At 41.2% G+C, this 12,723-nt stretch overlaps 1 long non-coding RNA gene across 2 annotated transcripts in view; it reads right to left on the bottom strand.

Moving 5' to 3' along the window:
* The window catches only part of LOC114486592 (uncharacterized), a 29,309-nt gene that overhangs the window by 8,861 nt on the left and 7,725 nt on the right, over positions 1 to 12,723 (bottom strand). The window contains exon 1 of one of the 2 annotated variants that reach the window (XR_003680594.2): positions 9,589 to 9,700. The exons of the other annotated variant lie outside the window; for it this stretch is intronic. This is a non-coding gene — a long non-coding RNA (uncharacterized lncRNA). Of the gene's footprint in view, positions 1 to 9,588; positions 9,701 to 12,723 lie in introns of those variants that run through there. 2 annotated transcript variants of the gene reach the window in all.

Genomic DNA, 12,723 nt, shown 5'->3' with positions numbered 1-12,723 from the left:
ACAGGCTTCACAGAAGAGACATTTTGTCTTTGTCTTGAAGGAAGAGTAGAAATTTACTAGGAGGATACAACCAATATTGAGAGTATAATTGGTATCTGGAAACCTGCAAGGGCATTGCCTATTTTGAGAATGCTAAAAGTTCAGTGTTCCCGGAACTTAGGGTTTGGTGGGGGAGGTGCAGAAAGTGAAGGAAGTTTGGATTCTACCAATCTGCAGTGGGAGTATGAATATGATTTCACATGGATTGGACCTCCGGGCAAGCAGGGAAGTAGCACTTTTTAGTAGAAGAAATCAAGTATACGAGACCACAAGCCTAAGAGAGGGTACCCCAATAAGAAGTTACAATTCCTTGCCTGGTTTCAGGATCAGATTGTTTTCAGACCTAGACTCACTGACTGAGTCCCCAGGAATAAGAATCCTGCAGCACCATGGTGAGTATGCATGGTAATGATAACCTGGGTCCCTCTTAAAAGGGACCCATGGATATTTACTTACATAAATGTACACTGGGGAAAAGGTAATACCCAGACCTTTCAAGGACTATTGGACACAGGCTCTGAATTGAATTGCTACCTTATAACAGCCCCTGTTAGAGTAATAAAAGGAGATCTGACCAAGGCCTGGCTTACAGTGGGTCCACTAGGTCTGCAAACTCACCCAGTGATCATTTCTCTGATTCTCAAATGTAAAATAGGAATTTACATATCTGGCTGCTGATGCAATCCCCTCATTGGGTCCTTGGCCTGTGGGCTAAGAGCTCTGAAACCATAATTCCTTGGCTAAGATAGTAAATCAAAAACAATATCATAGTCTGAGAGTGGGTGATGGTGGAGATTAGCACCACCCTTCAGGATCCAAAGAATGTAGAAGTGGTGGTCCCCATAATGTCTCCAATTCAATGGTCCACCCCCTGCAAAAACCAAATGGATCCTGGAAGATGATTGTAGACCACAAGTAGTAGCTTTACCGTAGCTGCCTGTCAGATGTGGTATCTCTGCTAGAACAAATTATTATGGCCTCAGTTACATGGTGTGCAGTCATTGATTTAACAAATGTGTATTTTTCTATTCCAGTCCAAAAAGAAGGGCAGAAACAGTTAGCATTCACATAGAATTGGCAACAATATACACTTATGGTTTAGCCCCAGGGCTACGCTCCTTTTCTCATCTTCCATCATAACACAGCGTGAAGAGGTCTAGACTTTCTGGACATCCCAGAGGACGTCATGCTGACCCATTACAGTGACAATATTATGTTGATAAGGCCAGATGACCACGAGGTGCTGGCACACTGAATGCTTTGGTGAGCCCTTGTCATGGTGCCATTCCCCAAGGAGACCAACCAGTCATGTGGTGGCAGCATGTTGACTACATTGAACTCCTTCCATCATGAGAGTGCCAGCAGTTCATTTTCATAGAAACAGGCATATGTATTATTGGTATGGCTTTGCCTTTCCTGCTGGCAAGGCTTCATCCAACACCACTATCTGAGGACTTATGGATTGTTTGATTCCTCCTGGCATGGGAACACAGCAGGCCAAGACCCACTTTATAGCAAAGAAAATGTGGCAGTGAGGTCAAGACTGAGGGATCCACTGATTGTGTCCCCAACCATACAAGCTGGAAGTTGCCGGCGTGATGGAGCATTCACACAGCCCAGCAAGACAGCACAGCCAACAACTGAGAGGCACAAAGGCTGCTCCCTTGTCCCAGAGGAAAAACGTTCTGCAGGGCTGTTCATGCTCCGCAGCTTTCCCCTGTGGATCAGGCCAAGTCAGACTTTACCTGAGACCACATCCCTGCCTGGCTCTTTCCTTTTATTTTGCTTCCTTCCCTCCTTTAAAGGCTTTTCCCGGAGAAATGCTTTTCCATCAACAAATCATGGTGCACTGAATTCTTCTTCTGGCTCTGCTTGTTTAGAACCCAACCTAAGGCAACTGCCTCCCCCTGCAAAATGCCCCTGAGAGAGGCAGCATCAGGAAACGTGAAACCATGCTTGCTCGGGTCCTCAGAGTGGCCAAATTCCTCCTTTGGACAAAGGATTTGCCTTCATTAGTTCTTCCTAACTAAACAGATCCTCAGGGCTGGGAGTCAGTCTCTGGGTTTTTATACTCTGGGAACATGGAACCACATTCTAGGAGTTATTGGAAATCATAGGATAAACCCACATCCTCCTGGAGTGACAAATGTGTCAGAAAATTTGTGGTAAATATGTTACATTATGCACATGTATCATGAAGTAGGGTACAAGATGGGCAAAAATTTTAGACGAAATACATGATCTCAAAAGGCATGTCTCTCCTGATGCAGGCAACTGAGGGTCCCCAGAGTTCAAGTTCCTTCTCTGTAAGAGGTGCTGAGGTGGGAAAGTTTGATGTGCGTCAGAGAGTTTGATGAGCAGAGCTGGTGATGTTTGCTCTGAACAAGAGGAGGAAACAGCCTTCAACCCTCAGACCAAGGCAAGAAAAGGAAAGAAACTGGAGTTCCACCAGACCAATTTATAATACATTTCTATACCTTCCCTTTGTAATGTCTGACATATTTGAGGGCTTATTTGCTAAGCACTTTATATGCATGAACTCACTTAATGCCAGCAACACTCTGTGAGGTGTGTACTGTGAGAGGCCTCATCTTAACGTGGGAAAAGCAAAGTTCAGGCAGGTTAAATAACCACCAAGGGAACTGGAAAATATGTGGGTATCCACATCTACCTCCACATTCTATGTCTTCTCTACTCTTTGTGCTCAGAGAATGTGGGACATATAAAAATAGAGAGACCCAGGAACTTGCTATCTCCAGAATTAAATGTCACTGAAGTCAAAAAGAGCTGAAATCCTGCCTGAATTTGAACATTTCATTTCCCACCTTTTACCCTAATGTTCATTTGATACTTTTGTTCCCTTGATTTAATATTTTTCAGCTGGATATTTTAAATTAAAAACTTTGACCTCTTTATTTTACCATGCTGTATTTAGTTCTGTCTTATCACCTACATAAATTTTGCACTGGATATAACCTCCTAGGCCTGGTATGCTACATGAAAACAAATAACAGATAAGTATGAAAATATTAGAGATAAGAACAAGCAGGTTTTACAAGTCTAGAAGTCATAAAGAATCTCTTTGTAAAGGTAACATTTTACTTCTTTATTAAAAATTTGCCTGGTTCAATGTATACTGTTCATCTGCCTGTAAAAAAAAGATTTAAATGCTGTTTCAGGGTCTCATAAATACAACCTCAAACCTATAACCTCGAGTTTTTCATGAGAAAGGATGGAGGTTGACTTATCCCTCACTCATTAATATCATCATTTAACAAATGCTTTAGTACTTTCTTCCTACTCTGCTGAGTTGCTGGGCATAAATCCAGGAATATGAGGCATATATAGCCAGACTCTAAAGATGATTTCTATCCCTTTCCGGCTTGCAGTTTTATAAGTCAGTCTCATGTATCAATTAACATTCATATTGATATATTTCCCCAGAGTATTCTAGCTTGCATTTGTGATAGGGCAGCTGCTGTCACAGTTTGTTGTTATCTCCTTAAAAACTTTGCCCTGGTGGATATAGAACATTATTTTTCATAGGTGAGTTAGCCAAGAGCTTCAGAAATTTTGTCAAAACATATGGTTTCTAACATTTAAGTTTACATGCACAGAGTACAATAGTTACACACAATTAAAATCAATTTTATTTTATTTATTTTTGGCTGCATTGGGTCTTCGTTGCTGCTCATGGGCTTTTCTCTAGTCGTGGCGAGTGGGGGCTACTCTTCGTTGCGGTGTGCGGGCTTCTCATTTTGGTGGCTTCTCTTGTTGCAGAGCATGGGCTCTAGGCACGAGGGCTTCAGTAGTTGTGGCACGCGGGCTCAGTAGTTGTGGCGCATGGGCTTAGCTGCTCTGCGGCATGTGGGATCTTCCTGGACCAGGGATCGAACCCGTGTCGCCTGCATTGGCAGGCAGATTTTTATCCACTGCACCACCAGGGAAGTCCTTAATATCAATTTTAAACAGATGATTTAAAACACTGTGAAGTACAGATGGCCAAAAGGCACATGAAAAGATGCTCAACATCGCTAATTATTAAAGAAATGCAAATCAAAACTACAACCAGGGGGCTTCCCTGGTGGCGCAGTGGTTGAGAATCTGCCTGCTAATGCAGGGGACATGGGTTCGAGCCCTGGTCTGGGAGAATCCCACATGCCGCGGAGCAACTAGGCCCGTGAGCCACAACTACTGAGCCTGCGCGTCTGGAGCCTGTGCTCCACAACAAGAGAGGCCGCGATAGTGAGAGGCCTGTGCACCGCGATGAAGAGTGGCCCCCGCTTGCCACAATTAGGGAAAGCCCTCGTACAGAAACGAAGACCCAACACAGGAAAAAACAAAACAAAACAAAACTACAACCAGGTATCACCCCACACCAGTCAGAATGGCCATCATCAAAAAGTCTACAACAATAAATGCTGGAGAGGGTGTGGAGGAAAGGGAACCCTCCTACACTGTTGGTGGGAATGTAAATTGGTGTAGCCACTATGCAGAACAGTATGGAGGTATTCCTTAAAGAACTAAAAATAGAGCTACCATATGATCCTGCAATCCCACTCCTGGGTAAACATCCAGAGAAAACTGTAATTCGAAAAGATATATGCACCCCCATATTCATTGCAGCACTATTTACAACAGCCAAGACATGGAAGCAACCTAAATGTCCATCGACAGATGAATGTATAAAGATGTGGTAGGAACTTCCCTGGCAGTCCAGTGGTTAAGACTCCGAGCTTCCAACGCAGAGGGCACGGTTCGACCCCTGGTCGGGGAACTAAGATCCCACGTGCCACGCTAAGACCCCACATGTCCTCACGGCCAAAAAAATGATGTGTGTGTGTGTACACACACACACACACACACACACACACACACACACACACACAATGGAATATACTCAGCCATAAAGAAGAATGAAATAGGGGCTTCCCTGGTGGCACAGTGGTTGCGCGTCCGCCTGCCGATGCAGGGGAACCGGGTTCGCGTCCCGGTCTGGGAGGATCCCACATGCCGCGGAGCGGCTGGGCCCGTGAGCCATGGCTGCTGAGCCTGCGCGTCCGGGGCCTGTGCTCCGCAACGGGAGAGGCCACAACAGAGGGAGGCCCGCATACCACAAAAAAAAAAAAAAAAAAAAAAAAAGAAGAATGAAATAATGCCATTTGCAGCAACATGGATTAACCTAGAAATTATCATACTAAGTGAAGTCAGACAGAGAAAGACAGATATCATATGATATTGCTTATATGTAGAATCTAAAAGAAAAAAAAGACACAAATGAACTTATTTCCAAAACAGAAAGATACTCACAGACACAGAAAACAAACTTATGGTTACCAAAGGGGAAAGGGGGTAGGGGGAGGGATAAACTGGGAGTTCGGGATGAAAATATACACACTACTATGTATAAAACAGATAACCAACAAGGACCTACTGTACAGCACAGGAAACTATACTCAATATTATGTAATAACTATAAGGGAAAAGAATCTGAAAAATATATATATACATACACATATAACTGAATTGCTGTGCTATACACCTGAAACTTACACGATATTGTAAATCAATTATACTACAATAAAAAATTTAAAAGAAACACTATGAAGGCCTTTCTGACAAGCATTCAATAATTTTAATACCTTTTTCAGGGTATCATCTTACTGCTTATTATATAAACTGTTTTCCATCTTTTTAAGCTTGTTTTTTGATATGTAAACAACTCCTAACCCACTAATTAAGCTTCGCAGATACTAAAACTTATGTGATCTTGTAGATACAAAGACATCATATAAGCCTAATAAATATATGTAAATAATAATAAATATAAATATATTAATTGGAAATCAGGCTGTAACAATGTGCCAGTTTTAGAGAATCACAAACCAAGCATTTTGGCTCCAATCCCATGCATTACTCTGGCAGTCTAGGCCACCTAGAGTATAAAGCAGTGGTAACAAAAGTAATGATGAAGATTCACTGCAAATGAATACTATGAAGAATAGAAATGGAGGAAAAAAAAAAAAGGAAAGGAAAGAGGAGAGGGAGGGAGAAGTAAGGAGCAGAGAAGGGAGGGAGGGGAGGGAGGGAGGGGGAGGGACCCAAACTACAAGCGGTTCCCTTTACTCTCGGTTCAGGTATCTTCTGAAGAGGACAGCAATTCAAGGGAAATCAAAGGCAGTTTCTAGAGAAATAGATTTCTTTGTTCTGACAAATTGAAAGACACAGTGTTGAAGGAAGCTTTTGCCAAGCACACCACATTGGATTTTCTGTCCAAGGCCATCATCAAGGTCAGGTTAATGGCTGGGCTTCTGAAAAATGTGGTCTTAGTGAAATGTACAAGGAGTCCTAATGCTCTTTCCAACAGCCACATAAATAACCAAGAGGCATGTGGCACAGTGGGTTTCTGTCTTACTTTGGCCAGTCACTGGTATTATAACTTTTGGCAATTCCTTTAACCATTTGGAGCTTCACTTTTAACATGTAGAGGTGACAAGCAGACATGGAGTGAAATTCCAGGTTCATCTCTCATTACTGTATGATTTTAGGAAAGTTATATAACTTCTATGAATTTATTTCTTCAGCTATAAGATGTGAATAAGACATAAAAAGATCATTCAGAAGTAGCCTGACCAAAAAAAAAAAAAGGGACATAATGTATGATTCTATTTATATAAAGCTGTGGAAAATGCCAACTGATCTACAGTGACAGAGAGTAGATCAATGGTTGCTTGGGGAGCTGGGAAGCAGGGAGGGGTGGGGAACAAAGAGACCTCTCAGGTGGTGGATCTGCCCCCATCTTGATTTGGTGATTGTTTCACGGGTGTATACGTATGCCAAAACATCAAATTATACATTAAACATTGTAAACATTTATTGTTTGTCAATTATGCCTCAATAAAGCTGTTTTTTTAAAGGGTGAGAGAATTAAATGAGATAGTATGTGTAAAACAATTAGCACAGCATGTGGTACAAGTAAAAGTCTCCAGAAATATGGGTTCCTTTCCCCACTGACGTCAAAGGGCTATTTAAAATGGTACTGTGCTCCATAAACATCCATCAGTATTACAAACACTGAAATCTTCCCAGAAGTTTTATAGCTTGATAAATATTTTCAAAGAAAAATATGGGACAATATGAAAATATCTCTGTGGCTTTTTAAGGATGTTATTTGTGAGGCTTTCTTTCAAATCTTCATTAGAAGCATATTTTCATTGTTGGAATCACATTGCACATTGGACTTGCATGCCACTTTCCACTCCATGTTTTTAAGTAAAATGTCTTGCATGTTGTTTTTAATGGCTACCTTGTAATTTTTTCAGTGGTAAGAATTCTGGATATATTTTAAAGATAGAGCTGCCAGGATTTGCTGACAGATTGAATTTGGGGCATGAGAGAAAGAGGACTCAGGGATGATGCTGAGGTTTCTGGCCTGAGCAATTAGAAGTTCAGTAAAGTGGACAGTTTTCGAGATGAGGAAGAGTATGAAAAGGGCAGATTAGGAGGGGAGGATGAGGAATTTAGTTTTGTACAAGTTAGGTATCAAACATCAACATTGAGATGTGGAGTAGGCAGTTGGACTTGAGATTAGAGAGAAGGTCTGGCTGGAGATAAAAATTTGGGAGTCTCCAATATGAAGATGGGATTTAAAACCATGAGCTGGATGAGTTCTTCAAGGGCGTGAGTATAAATAAACAGAAGAGGTTCAACCGCTGAGTCATGGGGGCCATCTAGTGTCAGCAATCCTGGAGCTGAAGAGGAATCAGCAAAGGTGACAGAAAAGGAGTGTCAGGAGAGTGGAAATCCCAGAAGAGGTGGCTGTCCACAATGTTTATATGAGAGAATGCTGCTGGTCATTTAAGTAAGAGTGGCTATATCAAGGGCAATTTTGGTGGAGTGCTGTGAGCCAAACTATTATTGGAATAGATTCAAAAGGTTATCGTAAATAGAAATTTCTCCAAGGAAGATAATGGCCAATAAGCACATGAAAAGATGCTCAACATTGGTAGCTCTCAGGGAAAGACACATCAAAATGACAATGAGATACCACCTCACATCCGTAAGGATGGCTACAATCAAAAGGAAAATAAGTGTTGGTAGGATATGGAGCATTGCTTTTATAAAGGGGTAAATTTTTAGAGATTCTTGCACTGTCATTTTCCCTGATGTCTCAGTTAGCATTCCCTGTTTTACCTTCTCAGGAGTAGTTTATGTAAGAATGTTTACGATCTGTTCCTTGAATATTTGGTAAGACTCACCATAAAAGAATTTAAGTCTGGATATTTCTTCATGGAAAGATTTAAAATTACTGCTTTATTTGGTTTTACAATGCAGGCTTTCTATTTTTTTTCTAGGTATTTAAAAATTTTCTCTAAGTTTTGAAATTCACTGGCATAAACTTGTTCATAGTATTATACTCTTACTGTCTTTTAAATTTATAATGCATATGTGATTCTCATTTTACATCCTTAATATTATCTATTTGTGCATTATCTTTTTGCCCCCCCATAAATCCTGCCAGATGATTGTCTATTTTATTAATCTTTTTTTAAAAACTTTTGTTGTTGGTCATCTCTATTGCATTTTACTACATCATCTATTTCTGCTCCTTATTATCTACTTTCTTCTACTTGCCTTGAGGGTTTTTTTTTTTTTTTTTTGCGGTACGCGGGCCTCTCACTGTTGTGGCCTCTCCCGTTGCGGAGCACAGCCTCCAGAAGCACAGGCTCCAGAAGCACAGGCTCCAGAAGCACAGGCTCAGCGGCCATGGCTCACGGGCCCAGCCGCTCCACGGCATGTGGGATCTTCCCGGACCAGGGCACGAACCCGTGTCCCCTGCATCGCCAGGCGGACTCGCAACCACTAAGCCACCAGGGAAGCCCAACCTTGAGGTTATTTTGTTATTCTTTCGCTAACCTTTCAGGTTGGATGCTTAGCTCACTAATTTTCCACATTTCTTCTTTTCTAAAAGAAGCATTTAATGTGATGAATTTCCCTCAAATATTACTTTCATTGCATCTCATATGTTTTGATATTTAAACTTTTATTATTGCTTAGTTCTAAATATTTTCAAATTTCAATTATGGCTTTGACCCATGATTTACTAAAGAGTATGCATTTAATTTCCAAAGTTAATTTAAAAAGTCTCTCTTGTCATTTTATTATTGGTATTTGAATTAACTGCATTGCAATTAGAAAATGTCATCTGCATAATACTGATTCTATAAGATGTGTTGAGTCATGCTTCATGACTAGGCACTTAATCAATGTTTATAAATGCTCCATGAATGCTTGAGAAGAATGCACATTTTAAAATTGTTGGTTACAGAGTTTCATATACGACCATTAGATTAAGACTGTTTTATTGTGGTATTCAGTTTTGTTTTTTAATCTTCTATATGTCAGAAGCTCAGCCAGCTGAGCTCGGGGAGACAGAGAGAGAGAGAGAGAGAGAGAAAGAGAGAGAGTTAGAGAGAGAGAGGAGTGAGCTGCCAGGTGTCAGAGTAGCTGACGAAAACAAGCCAAAAATGAAAGGGCTTAACCACTTACCGCTTTGGAACAAGCAAGTAGCTAAACTGCAGAAAGTGCAGAGACTCCTTCTGTTCTGCTTTCCCCCAGGGAAGTACACACTGGTCCAGAGCTGGATCAGTGCAGATGTGGGGATCACCTCACTGTTGAGGGAGCACTGGAACAAAAGACACCAATAGTTTTATGGCCCCTGGGGTCGGGGCTAAGGGCAGGGGGGAAGGATGAGGCGTGGAAAAGTACTGAGTAAGCCTGGGCAAAGGTGCCTTCCAGGGTTCCCCTCTGCTCCCCATAAGGAGGCCTCAACCCAGGCACCTGAAGAAGAGATCTGCTCAAGGCTTAGATAAAAGCTTAGAATTAAAGGTTCTGGGAGTAGGAATGCTAGTATGCCAAAGAGCATGATTGGCCAGAGGGGCCTGAGTCCTTGCCTGCAAGTCTTCCCAGAGGCTGCAGTGCATTGGCTCTACCCCAGATCTGATGTAGGACTCTTCCCCAAGAGGCCTCCCAGGTAAAGCCTTTGTAACTGCCTGTGATCAGGCCTGAAAAAAATCACACATAGGTTTTAACCAGGTACCATACTCCTCACTATATTGTCAGTTTGACTTATAAATAATTAAGAAAGGTGGGTACATGGTAATGGTGGATTTATCTATTTTCCCCTGCAGGCCTATCAAATTTTGTTTTACACATTTGAGGCTACTGTATTAGGAGCATGCAACTTTAGAATTGTTGTATCTTCCTGATGAATTAAATAATCATAATGATACCCTTATCTCTAATCATGCTTTTGCTTAACAATCCATTATGTGGATATTAATATAGTTACACTAGGTTTCCTTGGTTAATAATTTTGCTGGAAAACTTTTCCCCTTCCTTTTACTTTTTTTTTTTCCTTTTACTTTTGATCTTGCCATATCCTTATGCCTTAGGCATGTCTCTTAAAAATAGCATGTAGGGGCTTCCCTGGTGGCGCAGTGGTTGCGCGTCCGCCTGCCGATGCAGGGGAACCGGGTTCGCGCCCCGGTATGGGAGGATCCCACATGCCGCGGAGCGGCTGGGCCCGTGAGCCGTGGCCGCTGGGCCTGCGTGTCCGGAGCCTGTGCTCCGCAACGGGAGAGGCCACAGCGGAGGAAGGCCCGCATACCACAAAAAAAAAAAAAAAAAAAAAAAATAGCATGTATCTAGATTTAAAGAATCTAATTTGATAAAACGTAAGTTTAGTCCACTTACATTTAATATGATTTTCAAATTTGGACTTTTTTCTACTTTTCTCTCTCTTACCTTATTATTCCTATTTGTCCTGGATTTTCTATGCTTTTTTTCCTCTTATCTTGTCTTTTGGGGGGTTTGATTGTGTTTCTTCCCTTCTCCTATTTAGCTCTAATTGTTTGGATTTATATGTTTTTTTTCTTTTCTTTATCAATTGCCCTTGAGACAACTTAACAAAGCCTAAAGTTAAATAATTTCTTAACCTCTGCCAGAACAATAAAGAACCTGAGAATACATTCAGTCTCCTTGCACCTCCTCATATCATATATATTATTATGCAAAATCGTATTTTAGCACTATTCTATTTATTTGGATTTACATATATGCTTCCACTGAATATTATTTTAATCCCTTTTCTCAGACCATCGACTGGATCATTTTCTTTCTTCTTTAATTACATCTTTTACATTTTTTTTGTTTTTTGCGGTACATGGGCCTCTCACTGTTGCGGCCTCTCCCGTTGTGCAGCACAGGCTCCGGACGCGCAGGCTCAGCGGCCATGGCTCACGGGCCCAGCCGCTCTGCGGCATGTGGGATCTTCCCGGACGGGGGCACAAACCCATGTCCCCCGCCTCGGCAGGCGGACTCTCAAACACTGCGCCACCAGGGAAGCCCTTTAATTACATCTTTTAGAAGTTACTTTTGTACAACTCTCTAAGTAGTAAACTCAGCTTATGTTTATATGTAAATTTTTTTCACCTTTGTTTTTGAAAGATAGTTTTGCTGAATACGAAATTCAAGGATGACAGTTATTTTCTCTCAACACATTGGAGGTATTATTCCATTGTCTCCTGGCTTCCTTAGTTGCTATTGAGGAGACTGATGTCATTTTCATTTATGCTTTCTTTGTGGCTGATTCTAAAATCTTTCTTTGTTCTTCGTGTTCTGCAGTTTCACTACTTATATCTAAGCATGGATTTCTTTTTATTTTTCCTTTTAGGGATACATTGTGTGTCTTTAATTTGTCCTTTCTGAGATACAATGTACTTCCCACTCTCCTTAAATGATTGAGGTCCTCTTACTGAGATAGGCATAAGGCTCCGTTCTGGTCAGTTTTCACAAGGGCAGTTTTTAAGGAGTAGTGGGCTGCTGGTGAAAGTTTGGTAGCTGATAAAAAGAAACAAACAGGGTATAAATCAAATTGGATTAAATACCTAAATGTAAGACCAGATACTATAAAACTCTTAGAGGAAAACACGGGTAGAACACTTTTTGACATAAATCGCAGCAATTATCTTTTTGGATCCACCTCCTAGAGTAATGAAAATAAAAACAAAAACAAACAAATGGGACCTAATTAAACTTAAAAGGTTTTGCACAGCAAAGGAAACCATCCACAAAACGAAAAGACAACCCATAGAATGGGAGAAAATATTTGCTAATGATCTGACCGACAAGGGATTAATCTCCAAAATATACAAACAGCTCATGCAGCTCAATATCAGAAAACAAACAACCCAATCAAAAACTGGGCAGAAGATCTAAATAGACATTTCTCCAAAAAGACATACAGATGGCCAAAAAGCACATGAAAAGATGCTCAATATTACTAATTATTAGAGAAATGCAAATCAAAGCTACAATGAGGTATCACCTCACACCAGTCAGAATAGCCATCATCAAAAAGTCTACAAACAATAAATGCTGGAGAGGGTGTAGAAAAAAGGGAACCAACCCTCTTACACTGCTGGTGGGAATGTAAATTGGTGCAGCCACTATGGAGAACAGTATGGAGGTTCCTTAAAAAACTATAAATAGAGCTTGGGGACTTCCCTGGTGGTCCAGTGGTTAAGAATCTACCTTCCAATGCAGGGGACGTGGGTTCGATCCCTGGTCGGGGTACTAAGATCCCACATGCGGTGGGGCAACTAAACCTGCGTGCCGCAACTA

This window comes from Physeter macrocephalus, chromosome 7, assembly GCF_002837175.3.
Source record: "Physeter macrocephalus isolate SW-GA chromosome 7, ASM283717v5, whole genome shotgun sequence".
Taxonomy (NCBI): Eukaryota; Metazoa; Chordata; class Mammalia; order Artiodactyla; family Physeteridae; genus Physeter; species Physeter macrocephalus.
The sequence above is the reverse complement of the archived record's forward strand: the minus strand, read 5'-3'. Positions and strand labels throughout refer to the sequence as shown.